The 21,209-nt window shown below is 44.7% G+C and overlaps 3 long non-coding RNA genes across 4 annotated transcripts in view; 1 reads left to right on the top strand and 2 right to left on the bottom strand.

The window, feature by feature from the left end:
* The window catches only part of LOC771200, a 131,260-nt gene that overhangs the window by 103,080 nt on the left and 6,971 nt on the right, over positions 1-21,209 (top strand). Inside the window, exon 3 of the long non-coding RNA XR_213475.5 lies at positions 12,021-12,173. This is a non-coding gene — a long non-coding RNA (uncharacterized LOC771200). The remainder of the gene's footprint in view (positions 1-12,020; positions 12,174-21,209) is intronic.
* On the bottom strand, positions 8,865-13,294 carry LOC121107354. Its single transcript, XR_005841349.1, has 2 exons — positions 13,155-13,294; positions 8,865-10,436 (listed from the first exon to the last, which is right to left on the bottom strand). It is a non-coding gene; the product is annotated as an uncharacterized LOC121107354 (long non-coding RNA).
* Positions 13,348-20,051, bottom strand: LOC112530118. 2 transcript variants are annotated; one of them, XR_003071439.3, is made up of 6 exons: positions 19,854-19,990; positions 16,414-16,589; positions 16,226-16,282; positions 15,288-15,451; positions 15,075-15,203; positions 13,348-13,571 (listed from the first exon to the last, which is right to left on the bottom strand). It is a non-coding gene; the product is annotated as an uncharacterized LOC112530118 (long non-coding RNA). The 2 variants fall into 2 exon arrangements; XR_005841348.1 differs by lacking the exon at positions 13,348-13,571 and having other exon boundaries at positions 14,775-15,203; positions 19,854-20,051.

Raw genomic sequence — 21,209 nt, 5'->3', positions numbered from 1 at the left:
TATTAATTTTTTTCTGGCTGAAAACTAAAAATATTCCCATATACATTCTGCTAGCTCTTGGCTCATATAAAGATGTTGCCTGGTGCCAAACTTTTCTGAAAATTAATACAGGCTTAATTTAATTCAGAACCATGTTGCTTCTTTATAAAATGTTCTTTTTTAAATCCTCCATGTGTGTTTTTGTATCCCAGTGGCTACTGCTTGCTGTCACTCGGGTGCTTTTTGCAGGAAGCTTTAGGAAGGGTTGGGGTTCCCTGGCAGGAGAATCATCGAATCATAGAATCATAGAATGGCCTGGGTTGAAAAGGACCACAATGATCATCTCATTTCAACCCCCTGCTATGTGCACGGTTGCCAACTACCAGACCAGGTTGCCCAGAGCCACATCCAGCCTGGCCTTGAATGCCTCCAGGGATGGAGCATCCACAGCCTCCTTGGGCAACCTGTTCAGTGCGTCACCACCCTCTGGGTGAAAAACTTCCTCCTAATATCCAACCTAAACCCCCCCGTCTCAGTTTAAGACCATTCCCCCTTGTCCTATCACTATCCACCTGCGCTGGTGTTTCCAGGAAGCTTAGGAAGTATAGGTCTCTTCTATGGGAACACTCATCCCACAGCACTGAGTGGCCACAGAGAACAGGCTCAGCTTTAACCCCATGTCTTCAGCAGTTGATTAATCTGAATCAGTGACACTGAAAACGGCTCAAAATGTTTAATCGTCTTCTGTAGGAAAGAGATATTCAGGAGCTGAAGTGCCGTTCAAATCAAACTGCCAGGAGAGAAAATGATTTCTTCAAGTTGCTTACTGATACAATGTTCAATCCATCTGTGAAAATATTTGGGTTGCATTCCGGCGTTTTGATTGACTCTCCTGCCAACACCAAAATTTTAATAAGCTTTGCAGGGACAAGCTCTTCCAGCTCCCTGTTCCATGAGCAGGCTGTGCCAGCAGCTCGCACTCCAAGCTTGTGCAGAGGTGGGAATTAAACAGCCCTACCTGCTGCGTACGGCGGTGCGGCCTTTGGGCTCTCTGCTTTTACTGAGCAGCAGGATGGGACTGCACATAAAACTGCCCCATGCAATTATTTAATCTCGTGACAGTCCTTCAGTTGGCAAAGCAAAAAGAATCATGCGGTTACCCTGTAATTAGCTGATAGTTACTAATCAATTGCAGTTTGCCTTGCCCTGAGGAAGGGCTATGGGGTGTGAGGAAGGCACGGTGTGGCCTGTGGCCTGGCTAGCCTGGCCACCAGGCAAGGCCTGGAGGGAAAACATCTCCCAACATCTTCACAGGAGCTGAGCAGATGAACTGGGGCACCTCATGTAGCAGATAGGGCTTCACAGGGGTCGGGGTAGGGCGAGGACAATCTCATTATGGGGGATGAACTTAGAGCAAGGGGCCTGCAAACACACGTTTGAATGAGGCCTGGGCGAGTGAAGACAGCAAACGCATTCCCAGAACATTTGGATATCCCTCTTGCAACTCATCCTCTCAAGGCTTCTGCAGTTCCTGGGATGCAGCAGGCACAGAAATAAACACAAAGTATTACATGTTCTACATATGTTTATTTGCCCCAGTATTCCTCTTTTTCTGAAGAATCGTGCATTACAATCTACGCACAGACAAAAAACGTTATTGGCAATGTGGATTTGCTCAGGAAATAAGGCAGCAGAGTCAGCTGTCACTTTAACCCTCAGCAGCACAGTCCAGGTCTGGAATTTTTGCACTTCCTGTAAAAATTGGGATCATCCAATGCCACTGAAGAACGACAAACATCTGGGACTATCCCTGATCTCTGGACACACACCCGTGAGACTCTCTCAGAGCATCCATGGCTCGAGCTTAAACATTTGGGGCTATCTAGGAAAGGATTGATTTGCCATATAAGGAGTAGTGCTGGGAAAACTGAAGGGGGAAGTGGGGCTGCAGAGGGAGTTCGAAGAGCTGTTTGATAACTATTTCTTCTGTGAAAGAAAAAAATGAATGAATGACAAAGTGAGAGGTGTGTCTGGCTACCTGAGGCCTGACAGGGGAAACTGAAAAGCTTGCACACCAGTGCACCAATCCCCCTCACCAATACATCAATCCCCTCCCCAACGCATTGCCTGCATCCCTCCCTTTCTATCTCCCGAACCGCCTATTAAGAAAGATCCAACAAAACCATTAAAATGCCATGCGTCGATTGGAAATTCATTGTTCACTAAAAGCTAATCAAAGTGCTGGTAAACACAATGGCCCCCTTCTCCCCAACCTGACGTTTCATTTACACAAGAGCTCGAGCAGCCGCACCGGCGCTCTGCCACGCAGCCGTCAAGCACTGATTGTGCTATTCAGCAGGATGGCTCAATAATTACAGTCCCGGATCTCCAAACCGCACCAAAGAGCAGGCTTACCACTGCTAGCCTTTGTTACTAATTGTCCTTCAGGATACTTGAGATGAATTACTGTGGCTTACATTTTCCTGTTTTTCCTTTCTCTTCTATTGGGTAAGAAAAAAAGAGAGAAATCTTTCCACTTAGCAGAGCTGGACAGATCAGACAAGTGTAGCGCTGACTGTTGACAGCACTTCATAAGAAAACCTTCTGAATGCAAATTGTCTCATTGACATGTTCAGCTTGACACGTCAGATTGATTTTTGATTGTTTTACACAGCTCACTTGCGCGTGTTTTCATAATCGAGGCTGGGCAGTTTTCATACTAACACAAAATGTTAGAGATATTAATATAATTTGATACCACCTATACTGCATCTAATTGTAACCATAATCCAACAGATGAAGCCTCTTTCACCAAAGCTCTCCAAAATGGATTGCACTTCTGATCACTCTTTTAGTTTATTTTGTTTAGGGGTGCTTGAAATAGCGGCAACATTATTTGTTCCAACTTAACCCTGGTAGATCGAGATAGAACTAGAGGTGAGTGCTTTAAGTCCAGTGCCGGATCCATGCTGCTCCTCCATGCCTCGAGCTGGATCAGCTCCTGAGCTGCAGCCTGGGAGCGCTGGGAAAGGACACTTTGACCAGCATCACTCACGTGCAGACAGCTTGGATCGATGCATGTGGTTTGTTTATTAAATCCACAGCCTCAGGCTGCTAAATTGCCAGTGTTGGACTCAGGAGTGCATGTCCCCAGGCAGCAAGTGGATGCTCTGGGGAGGATGAGGGGTCAATTTCTGCTTGCTCAGCAGTGAGCCCCTATGCCTGGGTGATGGTCCTGCTTCAGGACAGATTCCCGTGTCCCCAGGTGTCCCTGCCATAACCCATGCTTTCCCATTCCCCACACGTGCCTCAAGCTCCTGATCTACTACTTCTTTGCTTTTTCTCATCTCTCTCATTAGTTCGTCTATCTCATCTGATTTTTTAGAAGCCCCAGGAAGGACTCTGAAGGCTGCGTGGTCTTTTCCATATAAATGTCACTCTCCCTGTGACAACCCAAACAGCAGTAGCCCACTGCCAGTCCAAACTCCCCAAACAAATTTAGGAGGAACTTCTAAGGCAGCTGAAGGTGCAGTTTGTGGCTGCGTAGCATGGCTAGTCCACACAGAGAGTCATCTCGTTCTGCAGGCCCTATTTATCACAGTGACTCCTTTAAATTAATACTACCTGCATGTGAAAGGAGGAATGAAATCACTCAGGCTGAATTTTAGAAAGAGGACCCCTTGCTTCATATGGGAAACTGTGACTGTGTTTGCTTCTGCATTCACCTTACCTGCGTGTGTGGCCAGAGCCACTCAGGGAGCTGAGCAGCACACGCTGACCAGACAGTCTCCATTTCAGAACTTTGTCCTCTTTTCTCCAATCATAGCAGAAAACAATCATTTCCCATCACTTTTTCCTCCTTCCCCCTCCCCTCCCCTCTTCCCCTCCCAGTAAATGACATTAAACACGTTCTGGTGCCGCACATCATTTTTCTGAGCCCTGATTTCCATCAGCTGGGCAGGCATGGGAAGGTCCACCGGTAACAGAATGCCTTTGTTGTCTTTTCATCAAACAGCATGGCCCTAACTAGTGTGTAAGCATTCTCCTGTGACTGTGCACTCCTTTCATAACCCTTCCACTCAAGCAAAGTGATTGTCTGAACTGCAATTGCTTCGCCAAGATGATTAAATTAGTTTCTACATGCCAGAGATGCACAGAGGTCTTGACATTTATATTTGGGTACTAGAGTCTGACATCCAAATGCATCCGTGTTTGAAAACAGCATAATTTAGAAAGTAGCGTAAAATCCATTAATATAATAGGGAGAGAGGGCGATGCTTCCATCCGCGTGGGGCTGTGCAAAAGGATTGCTTATGGGGCTGCAGGAGGGCAGCACTGCGCTGGGGTGCTGGGGATGCAGAGTGTCCCCTATGCATGTCCCTTGCGGCCAGGGGAATGAAGAGACAGCAGAGAGCAGGGTGAAGGCAGAGCCATGGCTGAGATGCCTCTGGATGAAATCCATTTGTTGCAGCATCACGCAGCCCACAGTTTCCTCCCGCAGGTTGGAGCTCACGTGCATAGGCTGAATCTCCAAAAAGGCCAAATAAGCAATTAATTACGCTCTCAGTGATCCCAGCAAGTGAAAAGCAGCAATGTGTGTGCAAGCAGCTTATTCCAAATTCACCCCGGCACCCCCGTAAAGAGCATCTGACCCGACACTGTGCTCCGTATTATGTGATGAGGTTGCTGTAGGCTGTTCGTTGCCATTATTTAGAAACCAAAATTACATGGTTTTTTATCATTCTTAACCCAATTATACAATTACTGAACTTGTATATTAAAGACCTCCGCCGAAATCTGAATCCCATTGTTTTATCGTGGCTCGGTTACCCTACAGACACTTTCTTTTGCCTGGAAATGTATATTTTTACTTTAACACGGAGCTGCATTGCCACTTCTCAGTGTTATTTTGAATGAGCGAATGCAAATGGTATTATTCAGTTTGTAGAAGCAGTTTCATTCATGATGTGACATCAGCATCTGCTACCTAAAGGAAATATTCTTCACCAACTAAATAAAAGAAAAAAACCAAGTCAGACTGATAAATTCCTGCTAACAAATCCCCACTTCTGCACCTCCACACAGTGCCTGCTGGGATAGTCTGGTTTTTCCCAGGGTGTCCCTCAAAAGTTGAGGGTGAGTAGAAAGGACTTCAAAGGTCTGGTTTCAGAACGGTTATTATCTCTAGGATGGGGGATGAATATTATCCTGTCACCATTTTTGTTGCCTATTATTCTGTTCTGTGTCTGTTGGTAAACCTTTGTATTTGCTCTTTTTCAAGATGTCAGCAGCAAGGAGATGTCTGCCCATTGGGTTGGGCCCCATGCATTGGGGATGGGGCAGAGGGCTGTGATGCTGCACTGCTGCCTGGTACCTGCCCAGATTTATTATTGTCTTCTGCAGTATCATCAGAGTGAGAACTGAGCTCAGTGCGCATGCGTCTTTCTCTCGGTATCCATTTTCCTTGACTTGCACAGCAGAAAAAGGTTTGGATTTTTCTCCTTTTTTTTTCTTTTTTCTTTTTTTGGTAATTATTTTTAGCCACGTGAATGAAATACCTGAACGTTCATTCCAATTCATTTTCCCAGGTGGAAAAGAAAATAATAAATCCAAATGGCAAACAGAGGGCGCTGGGCAGGACGCTGAGATCGATAGCAAATAGGGCTGGGAGACATTCCGGCTGCTGGCAGCAGGTCAGCAGAGTGGAATACATTGTGAGTGCTGAGCCTTGCCTTGTGCAGGGGAAGTCTTATTTTAAAGGGACAGGAGAAAAGCACCTTAGGAATTGAGATCCGTCTGCGAAATAGTGAAAACGACCCGCATCATTGGGATGAATCTCGTTTTGGAAAAATACCTCTTAATTTACTGAGAAAAAAATTGGCACAGGAATAGGTGAGGATGTACATACGTAGACGTGGGTGTGTGCACACATATGTATTGCACTTATTTGATTATGCACGTGCTGGAGTGTGCATAGGGGTGTGCGTACGTCTGATAAGAATAATGAGCTGTAACAAAAATGAGGGGACAATAATTCTGATCTCCTGTAACCCATCTCGGCTGCACACATTATCATTCTGAGCAGTCTGAAAACAGAAAACTAAGTATAATAGAGGCATATTTAAAAAACAAATTAAGGAATAAAATGCACAGAGACAGAGTGCCGTGTTTTGTTACGTCGTTCCCTGCCTGCCTTTCTTCTGAGAGAGGTTTCAAATTAAATTCAAAGCCTCTACTTTTAAATAAACAATGAAAATTGAAAGTAGGCGTCCTTGTTAAAATATATATCTCTCTATTTCCTCTCATATTTTTTTAAAGTGATGCAGTACCCTGCGACCGTACAAGAAAAAAAGGGAGGGCTTTGAGTATTAGGATTCCAAACGGGATACTACATCTTTAATGATACATATGATAATTAAAGAATACAATAAACACCATTAGCATATGTTTTAAACAGTTTATTAGTGAAGCTTACCATAAAATCAGAATATATAGAGCTCCAGGGTTTGTTGGGATAACAGCTTCTAATCCTTAGAGTCATAAAATCTCTGGCTTGGAAGAAATGGGCATCTTTAAAATGATTGAATCAGCAGGCCTCAAGTGAAAACACACAAATTAGCCACCTCCAGCAGCCGGGCACTGCTGTGTGGGGTGAGGGCATCGTGGGCTGCCGGGGATGGAGCGGGCATCCCAGGAGGCGGCAGCTCCTTGCATAATGGGGGTACACCCAAAAGCCATAAAGAAATTGAAATACCCCCCTTATTTTGCAAATATTCATCGTGGGGAGGAATGAATGTGTAAAGAAGAGTGGGTGTAAAGGAGATGGAGGACTTGAGATGAGAAAGGCGCAGGGCTCCCGGCCCCGCTCGCTGCAGGATGCAGCCCTAAAAAGCTGCAGACAGCAGGAAAGCAGCTCTCTGCAGTGCCACTTTGTGATTCTGGCCCCTTTTTTCTTTTTTTTCACATGCCAACAAACTTCCTTTCTTTCTCCCTTTCTTTCCTTCTGACTTCAGGGCAACAGGAGGAATTAGGGCCTTTTCTACTGACGAGAAACATATAGGGTCTGTACATTCATTGCTCTACTGTAGAGAAAATTTCTTCCCTCTTTTGTTATTTGTTGTGTTCAGAGGGACTGGGGATATCTAATCTGCCAGTTCAGATATTTCAGGTTGCTTAAGAGCAGCAGGAAGGTTTGGATGAGCCTCTGTCTGAGCAGAGCGAGGTCCTGCTGAAGGGAAGGGGAAAATTGTCACCTTTGTGATGGATCCCCATCAGCTGTAGTGACCTGTATTTCATACCCTGGGATTCAGGGTGGCTTTCTATGCCTGAACTGGAGGGCTCAAGTCCAGGAGATGGACCTTCTGGCTTAGCAACAATGCAAACACACAGCATGAGACATTTCTTCTCCCACAGATATTGGTCTAAGCACAAATTTGGAGGAGAAATGAAGGCCTGAAAAGATGAAGTGACTTCCCCAAGGTCAAACAGCAGGATGGTGGCAAAGGCAGGAGCATAAACATGAATTATATTGTCACTCTGCCAGAGGAAAAGGTTGAAATGCAGCTCATTTTTTTTCCATAGTTTAGACCCAGCTTGATGTATTTGACCTCTATTCAGCTGGCCAAGGTCCAGGGAACGAAATATGAAAAATAGTGGTGGGTGTCTACTCTGGGGAGAGAGGTCGAGGCAAAGGGACGTGTGGAATGGGTTACCTCAATGGCACTGCAGTGCTAAGCCACGGGTGGGTCAGGGTCTGGTCCAGCGGTCCCCTATTGAGGTTGGTGGGTTTGGGTCACGTTTGGTGGGAGAAAGAATTTGGGGAGGAGAGAGGAAAAAACTGTAGGTGCGCCCATTCTTTATTGCAGTGCTTCACTATTGACATTCCCACACTGATTAATAGCCCAGGGAGCTGCCAGGCACAGTCAGCGCAGCAAGGAGAGCTGAGCACCAGCCCTGAATTTTAGCTCCATCTCCAGCTTTTAGCAGAATTCAGCAACCAGTGGAGCATTCACAGTGAATCGCCAGGGAAGTGTAAAGCAAAGGCAAGCTCGGGGTTGCTTGGGGTGATTCTTTCAGTCTGTAAGATCCATGCCTGCAGAAATCCATCCCCACGAAGGTTTGCAGGCTCCTTTTGGGACAGGGTGGGCTGATGGTGGCACATAGTGCCTGCTGGCATGGACATGTTAAAGAGCAATGTACGTGCCACAACAGACATTGAATGTGCCATACTAGACGTCCCCCCACTAAGCTGGTGGCAGTGGGGGGCAGAGTCCCTCCTCCCATGTCCACCCCTGTGCCTAGCTCAGTACAGTGGCACCAGGGCAGAACCACAGGGCTCAGCCTCAGAGGAGCAGAATGAACCCAGAGCAAAATTAAACCCAAAATTCAGCAAGTGTCAACTACCTCCCTCTGCTCTTGCCACAATAAAGGCCATGACATTTTCTAAACCTGGGATTTGAAAGAAAACATATAAAGTAATAATTTGTGCACCTCTCTCTTCCTCATTCAGATGCAAGTATTAACTCATTTCATTACATTTTTAGCCAGCTGAACAAGTGCCACAAGCATTTGTGCCATCAGTACTTACATGCTGAATAGAGGCTCGATTTACCACGTGCAGAATACTTTCCTGCAGACTTTCCTACAGTGTTTTATACATATTAGTGAGAAACTCAGAAATGGTGGATACCAAATTCAGCCTAAAGCTGATCTTGCACTGAAGGTTTGGCCAAGACTTTGACTTTGACCTGTGTTGCTTTTACAAGCGATCCAAAAATAATGCTGTAGGCTTTATTACCGAGACCATATCACACGTACTTTGAAGGCTGAGGACTCCTGTGTCTGTGTTAAAACAGAAAGAAAAGATACACAGAAAATTTTCAAGCTGCCTTAAAAACAAAACCAAAGATCAGAAATTTATTACGTGCCCCAAGTACATTGCAAATTGAAAAACTGACAGTGGTGGATAGCCTGTACACTGACATTTATCTGTTCAGTTCTTCCGCACAGACTTTTAGGATGTTCTTTGGTGGATTAATGTCTCTCAGCTAAGAATGTGCTATAAAAAAAAGCAAGGAATGCAGCTGATAAAATTAATGAAACAAATCATTGCTGAAAAGCAGTTGGTGAGGTGTGAATTTGAAAGCTACTTTCCTAATACAATATTTGTAAAATAAACAGAAATTAATATCCATTAATATTAACATAATTATCTTAGCTGAGAATGTTGAACTGTTGCCTGTTTTGTGCTTTTCGACTGCAGCATCTCACTGCAACTGTGTTTGTGGCTGGGGAATAATCTGCTTGTGTATGCTGTAATGACACAAGAAATAAAACGTGATAAAAGGAATAAAATGTGAATTCCCATCTCAGCAAAGAGTAACTCCACAACACATATATTTTTTGTGGCTTTCCCATAAGGTGAACATTTCAGCATGGCTTCCTTCCCAGCCCCACTTACATCGCAACACTGAGCCCGGCTCACACGAGAAACTCATTCCAGTTAACACAAAAAATAGCTAACACAAAAACTTCCCCAGATCTTAAAACGGCTCTGAGAGCTCCCAAACTTCCTACAAGCCCACCCTGCCCCCATGCTGTCCCCATCCAGCTGGGCTGCAGGGCCAGGAGCTCCCACCGCAGTGCTGCTGCTGGCTCTGTGCAGGTTGGGGTGCCACTGGGAAGCATCACATTGGAGGTGGCCCTGGGGATTTATTTCCAGGTGAGCATCCCAACTTTCCCATGCATGGCAGAAGCAAATTCAGGTTCTGCGCAGCTCCATGCATTACTGCCTTTCAGGCCAGATAAAATGTGAAAAAGATGGTGTTTTCCAGGAGAAATGTCTTATTTTTAGTCCTGCAGATACCGCAGTGGCTTGCTAGTGAAACCAGGCACTCTGCATGCTGAAATAGAAATACCAGCACCTCTTAAAGACAAAGCACAGAGAGAAAAGAGGGGATTCGTTCCTTATATCACTGGAGCAATGTGAAGCACATCCACACCGCAGCAGTTTGTTGGTTGTGCTTTGCTGGATGCAAACATCTCCGTGTTAAAGCGGTGCCGTTGGGTGAAGGGGTGAGCGGCCCCGGGCAGGGCAGCAGGCAGAATCCATCTGTCTGCACTCCAGACATCCTAGTTATAAAACCTGCAGCACGAGGGGTGCCCAGCAGGCAGAATGGGGAGAGTTTCGGCTTTGGCTTCTGCGAGATCCATCTCTAATTTGCAGTTTGTTAGATCCCACACAAAGAAGGGAACATATGTTTTATAAAAGGGTCCTTTCTTCGAAGCAAAATGAAATGCTGAAGGTTTTCTGAGCACATATTTGCTTTTAAAAACCTGTATGCACCCACCTCAAGCCCCAAAGAGTGGATCTGCAGGAGCTGGAGTTGTGTGAAGAACCCAACTCATAGGCGGAGCCACTTCATTACTTTGGCCTAAATCAAAACGTTTTACCCAAGCTGAAAAAAAAAAGAAAAAAGATTGTACTTCTCTAGATATGAATTAACCAACACATATTAAGAAATGCTTTGATTACTTTCAAGTGCAGGTTGAACTTAAATACTGCCTTGGGGAAAAAAAGATCCCAAACATTTATTTTTGGAAGTGTGGAAACGCAACTTTTCTCAGTCTCTTTCCCAGCCTGCCACATTGCCATGTTTACCATGGCACCAACAGTTGTCAGAGAGTATCTGGCTGAGTCACAGCTTTTGAGGGCTCAACTCCGCTACCAGAGATGCAAAGCAGCTCCTCTGCAACCCGGGGTTTGTGTTGGCATCAGTGAGATCAGAATCCGCCCTTCTGTTTACCATTTAGCTGAATCACCCCATCACAGACCAACTGTCAGCTGTCACTCCATACTTTTAATGGTGCGTTGCACTGATGCTGTCTATTTTTTCCCCTCCCTAGCAGCCCTGTCACTCTGCTGTGTGCTAATCTCTTCTTCCAGGCTTCTGTTGGATCTCTTAATGACTACGCGACTGCAGTTTAGCTCCGAAAATAAAAAATAAAAGCAAGAGAGATGGTGGGGAGTGAGCGGCAGAATCAGATCTGTGCTGTAAGTTGGGCTGAAGGCAGAATGCCCTCGCATTTGGAGAAGTGCCTCCCAAGATGCATTCTGCTCCTACAGCTGCAGGCGCAGATGTAGGCGGGCTGCAGTCGGGGCTGCACCTCACTGACCAAGGGCATGATGGAGGATTAATGAATTTTAGAATTGCTTCATGTTCTTAACAAGAGGGCTTCGCCACAGCTCCGTGCTCCTATGGCCGGCAGACCTGAGCCTTACCCCCAGCTTTGACTGTGAGCTGCTCTTCTAGCATCTGCAAAATGAGTTGTGTCTTGTTTCTAGGAGGAAAAAATGCAACAAAATGGAGAAGGCAGAGCCGTGCAAAGGGCAATGCTGCCAGGGGAGGAACTGCCCACCAAGCAATATTTCAATATCTCAGTGTCTCAGTAATTGAATATTACGTCCTGTCCTCACAGGGATGCACTTGGGTGTGGGGGGAATTTAAGCTACAACACTTCAGCAAGGCGGACTCAGTCTCCATTTGTACAGTTGAACTGCTCATCTAAGAACTGTAGCCTTTTGTATTTTACAGTACCTACAGAACATCCCCAGTTTCATTTGTGGCCTTTCCAAAATTACCCATACGTATGTAAAACAAGCGTGAAAACTGAGCAGTGAATTTTGTGCAAGCTATGTCTTAGCCATGGTGTGCAACACCTTTGCATGCTAACCCATGTGGGGATCCACATGTCTCCATATTGGCAGAGGTTTTTGTCCCTGCAAAATGCAAGAATGCAAGTCAATGTATGCACCATTCTGATGAGCTGAAGTTCAGGATAAAAATTGTTTTGCTCGTTCAATTGTTCTATGTCCATGGCATAGAGTACACATACCTTGTAGAGGTCCATCTGTTAAGAGAAATAACATTGTGTCATGGCATTATATGTGTCTGGGTATGGGTGTACTTCTCTACACTCCTTCTCTGTCATGATTCTGTGGTTTAATTTAAATACGTGTTTCGCTTCTCTCCATATTTCAGGTTTATTACGGAGTATGAAAATCAGGAAGCTTTTTGTTCACTTCATACATCTCTTCCGACAAAGCCAGGCATCAGAACCCGGCACAGACTCCAGAGTGATTATTGTTACACATGATCTATGGAGCAGATAAATTACAGCTTGATTTTTATAAGGTATGTTGAGCCTGCAGGCTTCAGCAGGAACAAAAACAAAACAAAACACAAAACCTTGGTTTAACTAGTAATTTGAGGAAATATGACAAACCTGACATGGAAGTCACAGAGCAAATAAATATGCACATCCATCACTTTGTAAAATAATGCCTTCGCTACAGAGACCTCTACTTGCTGCAGTGTGCACTGTGAAATTTCTTTGTGGTTTACTGGTCTCATGTCTGCTATGTGAAGGATCAATTTAATTATATTTGAAAGAAACAATTGGATGTATACAAGAGCTAGTGCCATACAGTAAAATAGAGCAGATATCAATCCATGTAAACCAAAATTAAGCTGATCATAGGATATATTTCAGTATTCCTGAAATGTTTAGGTGTGCTTTTTGTCTTCAAAATATAATCACTAAAATACTGATCCTTCTCCTTTATAAAGGAGAGTCTTCTCCTTTATTGTAAAACAATCCAGTTCCTAGAAATAAAATCACCTGATGGTTACTGCAGAAATAAAATCCTGCTTTGTACAAAACCCAACAAAGGACCATTTCAGAGTCATCTTCTGAGCACAATAGTTCTGTTGGTGCACTGGAAAGAAATTATTTATGAATTGGTTGCTTCAGGAATTGGCGTTTTTTTGCAGCTTGCCAATATTTGGAAGATTTTGTGTCATGCTGAGGAATGTCTTCAGTGCCATTTGTTTGCACACTGCCTTGTCAGCAGCCCTGTCATAGAATCCTAGAATCATAGAATCACCGAGGTTGGATGAGACCTCCAAGATCCCCAAGTCCAACCCCAGCCCACCCCACTGTGCCCACTGCCCACGTCCCTCAGAGCCACATCTCCAGGGTTCTGGAACGCCTCCAGGGACAGTGACCCCACCACCTCCCTGGGCAGCTGTGCCACTGCATCGCCGCTCTTTTGGAGAAGCAGTGTTTCCTAACATTCAACCTGAACCTTTCCTGGCACAACTTAAGGCCATTACCTCTCTCCATCCTGCGGAGTTGGGTTAAAGCCATTGCCTCTCTCTGTCCCGTGGGGTTGGGGAGCTGCAGTCATCACTGGGCTTGTGCTTACCACGTAACATGTAACTATTGCTGTAGGCATCAGAGAACTTCAGCACCCAAAGCTGAAATGCCAACAAGAGGAGGATTTCAAGTTGAGAGATGAAGCTGTAGGGCCCATTTCCCTTGTGATGTGCATTGTTAGATACAATTCTTGAGCCCTCCTGGAGGGGTTGCAGGAAACTACCTGTGTTGGTCTACAAGCTAAGAAATCACCCTATGTATACAGGAGAAATGGTGATCAGAAAAGTAACTCTAAGTCCGACATCTACAGACAGCTGTTTTGGTCTCACCTTGCAGTTTTGTCCATGTATCTCATCCTTTGCTTTGATCTGATCCTGTGGAGTTGATCAAACAAACATTATTTGAGCTACTTGGAGCATAGCTTATTTGAAGAGATGGTGATCTATTCTGTTGTGCCTTCTAAGTCACACCTTGCACTTTAAAAGTAAAATATGTGTTCACCACTCTTAGCTTTAAAAAGCCCAAACCGAGTTTTGTGCTTCATCCATAGAATTGCCAGCTGAATTTCCATTCTGGAATCGTTACTCTAGGTGTTTGTCAAGAAAGATGTACAAAGCAGACTGAACATGTTTAGCATTTTGTATAACAGGTTGAGCTGTGAGAGTGACAGGTTGAAAAATCTTATTTGGACTCATAGACTGAAACCATTTTAATACAGAAGTCACAGGTGGACTATAAATACAGAAAGCCAATGTGCCATATTTTTATAGTATCCCCATTCTGAATACCTTTTAAACATGCTATTTGTTTAGAGCAGGTGTAGAACCTAGACTCACCCACTTTTCCTTTGAACATCTACTATTTTTCAATGGGTGAACCTCCGAAAACCCAAATGTGTCCAATACACAATTCATCTGAATGTGCACTTGAGTTAACTGACCCCACAAAAGCCAACTGTGTTCATTCAGGGTAGGAATTACCCAATTTGCTCACATAATCTCGGCAATTACATGTTCATCTTGTTTAAATATCAGACTTACGGTGTCATTTGCGTAGTATCTGATCTTTCTAGTTAACCTCAAAGATATTAATCTTTATTAAAGGGGCGAGAGGCAAAGAGGCAAAGAGATGCTGGTGGCAGATATTTTGACAGCTAGGAAAAGCCATTTATAAAGTGAACATCAGTAAACACTAGGAGTGACATGTTGATATCAGCAGCAAGTAAATGGTTGACCAAGACTGGAGAAGGTATTACACCTTGAATAGTAGCAAACATTTTTTTTTCCTGAAGTTGATCTTTTATATTTTTAAGAAGAGAAATTGACTATGATGCCTCCTGCTTCCCCTATGGTAAAATGCCAGAAATTTGACTGAGATTTACCTAAAGTGACAGCAGTGCTTCACTTTGTCCAAGGAAGATGATCACTAAATGTCACGTCTATCGGCTCTCATGCAGATCACTCATTTGACATGCTCGTGTCTAAGCTCCGTAGTGCTTCGCAACATGTTTTCCATTGCTCTGAGGCAATTTGAGATCTTTCTGGCACAAACGTGAGCTGACTGGCAGCAGTTCGTTAAAATAAATAAATAATGCTGCTGGGATTTGTTCCCCTGCATCCCAGGGGTGTCAGGCCAGAAGCAGGCATCCAAAGCCCTTACAAGAACAGACCAGCAGCGTATGCTTCTGCTCAGGCTGAGAGAAGGCCTTGACGGGTGGGATGCTGTCGCCACTCAGCTGGAGTCAAAGCACGCAGAAGATGCTGGCATTTAAGCACAGAAAATAACCTTTTGCCATTTGCTTTTTTATTTTATTTTATTTAAGCAACCTGTGAAACGTTACAAAACTCTGGGATAGGGAAGAGCATGGGTTCTCCCACCTGTCTGCTGAGCCAGTTTCTCTCTTTCTTCCCCATGTTTCTCAGAGCTGGAGAAGGGCAGATGGGGACATGGGCTCCTGCAGCAGGGGCTGTTCTTGCATCACCCACTGGCCGAGCCTCAGAAGTGACCTAACATAAGTGGAGTGGAAAGCAAGGTGGAAGGTTTTTTGCACACGATATAGCAGTAGTAATGAATAATGAATGAATTTTTACCTTCTTTGCCATTTTAGCTTGCTTTTCTTGCTAGTTATTGCCTTCCAGTCCAAATGAGCATCTCAAGGTTGACAAGGTAATTTGTGTGTGTTTTGGAGCTCATGACGTGGTAGGTCAGGAATTAAAGCAGTGCTGGAAGTGGGGATCACATCAGATCCAGTCATCTGCAGCAGAGGAGGAGAAGCTCAAGCAAGAGCCATGATCCTCTACCCTTTTATCAAATCTAAGGACTCTTTCTCCCATCCTCTTCTAAAAATTCCTATTTATCTCATTCAAATACATCTGCTCCTAATAGATGAGAGGGCTTAAGTTCTGAATGCAAGGACATAAAGACTTCTAATGAGAATTATACACCTTTCTGTCCATCTCAGCAGCTGACCTGTGCAGTTACCCACTTATTTTCAAACACTCCGGTGCAAATGCTCTTGACACAAAATACTGCATCAATGTTGAATAAGGGCTTATCCTATCAACTGCACTGTGTGCTATGTGCATATGTAACCCCAGCCAGGATCTCACGGTCAGACAATCCCAAATTGATGGCAGCTCTATAAAATGTTTTCTCTTGTAGCTGTTCTTTGGGATGCCCAGTTGACAGCTCACGTATCAGCACTCGCTCAAGTCACAGTTTAACTCCCAGAAAATCTTCAGGAGCAACAAAAACATTGCTGAAAGTATCCTATGCAATATGAAAACATTTTTATCTTTATCATATGGTGGAAGATTAAAGTCAGTCTACATGAAAGCAGAGTGTGTAACTGGATACAAGATTCCCAGATAGGTGGCACGTGTCAACAGGCATTACATGGTGTCTTTAGGTGAGCCTTTGATACAGCCTGTTAAATAGTTCAGTGAGATAGATGCAACCATGAGAGGGTTTCAAGACCTTGATTTGCTTTCCAGCTCAAATAAATCCGAATAGAACAGACTTAAATTACCTGTGATTTTTCTGTCTTTAGGAGGACACATAAAAGCTCATGAGATTGCTTTACTCCCTGGGGGGAAAAAAAAATAAGGGGAAAAAAATACAACAGGAAAACTATGAAAGATTCATTTTAATGGAATCCAGGTTTAACTGTTTCATATTTAATAATATTTAATATTTCATTTACTACTGGGGACTCACCTTTTTCAGAAGAATGTAAGATTTGAGGCACTATCGTGCATTAAGATTTCATGTCTGACTGTAGCAGTATTGTAAAGGCAGGCGTTGGAGCTGCTCAGCCTGGGAGCCAGGAGGGCCCTTTCTTTTTTCCTACAGCCAAAACTGGAGCTGAAGGCCCAGAACGCAGCGGGGTGTATCTGCAAAAGAGAACCATACGTTTCTTCAGGTTCTCAAGTGTTGGTGCCTTCTGCTACCAAATGTACGGGCAGCAGCAGAGACCTGGGGAAGATTCTCTGTGCTGCTGTATGAAAAAAGGGCATGGAAGGAAAGAGATTTCCAGTGGGGTGGGTGAGTTATCACAGCGTGGGGGAAAGCAAACAAAGCAACATTCTAAATTTTACATAGTTGCTGCTATTGCACTTTTCTTTCATGATAATACTGGTGTTGTGTTTTGTTGTTGTTGTTGTTGTTTTTAATTCCCCATGCTACTAATTTTCCAATCACTCCTTAGTGGGTGTTTCCTTCTCGGTATTTCCTTTTAAGTCAGAGCTGAATTTTTGCACAGAAGGAGAGGCTCCTTTTAAACATGCAGCAACTCCTGTCTTTCCAGTATTGGCCTTGTTTTTCTTCCTGGAGAGTCTGTTGGTACATTTTTACCCCTTTCTATGATATTCCTCAGGGGCTGAAGCTCTCAGATAATCTAAAATTCTCTCCTGACACAGTAAGGTGGTTTTCAGCCAACTTCCATTGCCCTGACTTCCACACCAGACATAGAGTAGGAAGCAGCCTCCACACTCTTCAGTCCCATTGTCCCATTCAGAACTGTATCATTAGGGGGCTGGACTCAATGATCTCTTGAGGTCCCTTCCAACCCCTGCAATTCTGTGATTTCCCAGCTGATGTAAGCTGGTTAGGTTTTGCCACCAGCTTTGCTTGGGTGCGGCCTGTGGGAAGAAGGACCTTTGGAAGAGCTGGGACGCAGAACATTTCATGGTGCAACAGAGCCTTCTTCTGTTAAAAGTTTTAGTTTTGTAGCTCCGGTGGGCTGGTGCCTTGGACTGGAGCAGATGCTACAAGGATGGAGCACAGACTCAGGTGGGTTGTTAGAGTTAGGGTAGTATGATTTGGTTGTAGTTAGACTTGATAATCTTGAAGGTCTTTTCCAACCTGAGCAATTCTGTGATTCTATGATTTAGCTCCCAGAAGTCACTGAAGCAGAAGGCTTCCACAAGTCCTTCTGTCTGGGGGCATGTTGAAATGCACCCCTCCGGCTTCAAGGTTTTATAAGAAGATGCTTTTCCAGGAGAGGGCAAGCAGGTTTTTACCAGCAGTTTCAGTTTCAGATCTTATTGAGGGGTTCTGGCATTTGCATAACTTCCCACAGAAACTGAATCAATGCTTGACATCATGGAACAGAATTTCTGGCATGATTTAGCATTAGTAAGCCACTAGTCATCAGCATACTGCCCTTCCCCTGTGTTTGACATCTTAATACAGTCGGCCTCATGGACACACATGTTCAGCAGCAGCAGATTCTTGTGCTGCTTATGAACTGTTTAACACGGGCTTGCACACATGGACATCCAAACACACTGGTCCAATCTGATCAATTTTCAGTGCTCAACATGCATTTTCCTTTTAGGCAAGAAGGGATTTTTAAGCCCTCTTAAATAATTGAAGATACTACTGATACAATCAAAAGTCAAGCTCCCCAAGATGAAAATGTCTAGATGATGAATAAGTTAATGGAACTAAAATCCCAGTCGTAGCTGATTAGGGGACCAGGAGAGTTTATCAGAGATGGGAATGTACAAGCCCAGTCACAGCCTGACCTTGTAACGAATGAGAGCTGAAAAGCAATTAATTGAGAAATTATCGGGGAAAAGCAAAGTTGTATGCTTGGTTAGGTAAAGCAATGTGTCAATGGGCCAGGGATTGATTTGGCTGAAATACCTCAAGGTCTCTGTTCTGATGATTCAGGACTTGAAGGAACTGGCCCGAGCCAAGCAATAAAAATAAAACAGGGTCAGCAGAGGGAGTCATCCGTCAGCATGGCGGGTCCGTGTTCATGTATTATTTAGCTGATAGTTAAGGGAAGTTATCAAACGAGCTCAAGCTTTCATCCCAACTTTTTTTTCCCAGAGGGTGGGGAAATGGAGGGAGAGAAAAGAAAATGCTTGGCAGTGTGAGCACCCACTGCACTGAGCTGGGGAATGGCTGCTGGGCCAGCGGATGGCAAAGCTCTCCCACTCACTTTGGGGCTGCAGGAAGACAGCTCACCCCTTTGGCTCCCAGCCCTCCTGTTCCTGTCTCCAAATCCCAGAAGCCAGCACTTGACTTCTGCTTCTGCCTTTTGCCTGCCAGATGACTTTCTGATGTGCCATAGAGCCCAGGAAATGTAGAGGCTGTTACTAAATCTCTGCTCTCATTCGGTTTGGCATCATCTTCTACTGTGGCTGAAAAGTTGCTTGAAAATTACAGCAAGCTTTCCTGTTCAGTCAATATTTTAAGTTCTGTTTTCCTGGAGTAAGGTTTCCTAAATATTTCAGTTTTAATATTGGCTCTTTTTGTGTTTTCCTTAACAAAATCTCAATGGCAGTCACCTCTATGGCTGTAGTGGGGGCAGAGGCAAAAGGTTTGGTTGATAGAGATGACATGTCTGGTGATGCAAACATGGGCTGGGTGCATTAATGTCAAGCTAAGGAGTGCTGCCCGGAGATAACAGCATGATCAAAGACTGCAGCAGGAGGAGAAGCAAGGAGAGGTGGTTGGCTGCTGGTGCTGTCCTGGGGGAGGACCCCAAGTAGGAAGAGAAGGGAACTAAAAACCCCACTGATCAAAATCAGAACAGAACAGTGATTTCTGCTCCTTAAATCCTGAAGCAACCACAGCATTTCACCACAGAGAGCCGCAGCTGCTGCCATATCACAAACACAGGTTTCTAGAAGGAAACCACAGCAGCAACTTGGAGAGAAAGGAACAGCCTTATCGCAGTGCCCATAGGTACATCTCAACCCGTGCTCATTGCTGGGACACAGCATGTCTGTGCACTCTGTGCACGCTGTGGCTGCTGTGAATCAGAGAACATTCCTTGAAGAATCTTTGTACCATTTTATGCCATGACAACATCCAGTCAGGGGACCAACCTGATTCAAGCATCCCAGCACTTCCATGGAGGTGAATTCCACACATTTTTTAAAGAAAAGCCAGATTTAGCACTCCAGAATCCTTCCGAAGCCAGGCTCGTAGCCACTGTTGGCTATTAACAGATGATCTCTCTGAGAAAGGAAAATGGGATTCCCCACACTGCTGACAGCACAAGCTGTTCTCCTTATGGGATTGCATTATTTTTCACCTCCAAGGCCATGCTGCTGTGCAGCCTCAGCACAGCATTGGAGAGTATATGCTGTGCTGCTGATGTGCTGGCATGGCCCGGCACTGATCACATATTATCACCTTACCATAATTATCAAAGCTGATTGAGAAGAAATCCTCCTGGCGTGGCCCTTGTCCTGCCCTCTGCTCCTCAGAGCACAGGGGGTGCAGCTCCCAGCAGGACACCAGCACTGCCAGCAGCAAAATCGCTGCGCTCCATAGGGCGACGATTCCCTGCATGAAGCAGCAAGAGAGATGCTATCATGGTGATATCATTAATTCATGTTCTCGAGGAGCGTGCGTCTAGGAACATACCAAAATTCAGTCTCAGTGAATCCTGTGATCCTCAGCTGCTCTGCGTGCACACTCCATGATCTGCTAATTTGGGGATGTACGTTTGCATGCTATGTAGCTACAAGAACCCAGAGACTGATTCCTCGCATGATTTTTCCTTAGCTTCAGTGTGCCACTACCAGAGATATTTTCTTGATACTCTGAATGCCACTGGAAATAAGACTGTGAAGGTAAACCAGAGGGTGTCCTGATGCAAAGAGAGGGGCTGTGCCCTTCGATTCACTTGGCAGAAGGGGTGCTGGACTGCCATGTAGGTGGGATGGCATTCTTGGGGGAGAAGGAAACCATTCAAGTAGCAGTCGATGTCGAAGGGGATCTTCCTTACAAAATGCTGTGTATGAGGCTCAAACAAGGCTGCTACAAAAGGCAGGGTTAGTCAATCTGCAGATCTCCCATTTGGGCTTTTTGTTGTTGTTGCAAAGGGTTAACAGGCGCTGAAAAACATTTCTAGGACGAAATGCTAAGATTTAGTGCACTGAATTAATTCTTAAATTAGAACAGGGGATTTGCACATGATTTCTAAGGGAAATTATCTTCTGGGTGAAATTAATACAGGAGATGTTTCAACATCTGGGCTGGCATTATTACGAGCAATGATTATCCAGACATTGCCAAAAGAAAGAGAGCACAGTAGACTCTTTCTGTTCCTAACCAAAATAAGCAGCTCACCCTGAAGGAAGAAGACTATTTGCAGAAGCAGTGGCTGATTTGGAAATGCACGAGAAGTATTACGTTCTGTAAGGAAAAAAAAAGAAAGCTGCATGTCTGATAACGGGTGGTAGGAAACCAAACTGTGGGCTCCAGAAACGGTACCTTTAATACATGGGCTCTGGGCATCAGTCTGCCTCCCCTTCACACTCCTCATCAAGAAAGGTGCTTAATGCAGGGGTACAGCTGTCCAGGTCTTTCATGTTCAGAGGTTAAGGAGGAAATGTGCTGGCAGATGTGACCTGGAAAAACTCAAGGCATGCTTTGTTGGCAGCCTGCAAACACCCCCCTCAAACCTAAATAGGGCGCAGAGCAAAGCCAAAGCAAGACCTGCTTGAGTTAGTTTGTCAAAACAATCACACTCCGGGAGGAGCTTATAA

The sequence above is a fragment of the Gallus gallus genome, chromosome 20 (genome assembly GCF_016699485.2).
Source record: "Gallus gallus isolate bGalGal1 chromosome 20, bGalGal1.mat.broiler.GRCg7b, whole genome shotgun sequence".
Classification (NCBI taxonomy): domain Eukaryota; kingdom Metazoa; phylum Chordata; class Aves; order Galliformes; family Phasianidae; genus Gallus; species Gallus gallus.
The sequence above is the reverse complement of the archived record's forward strand: the minus strand, read 5'-3'. Positions and strand labels throughout refer to the sequence as shown.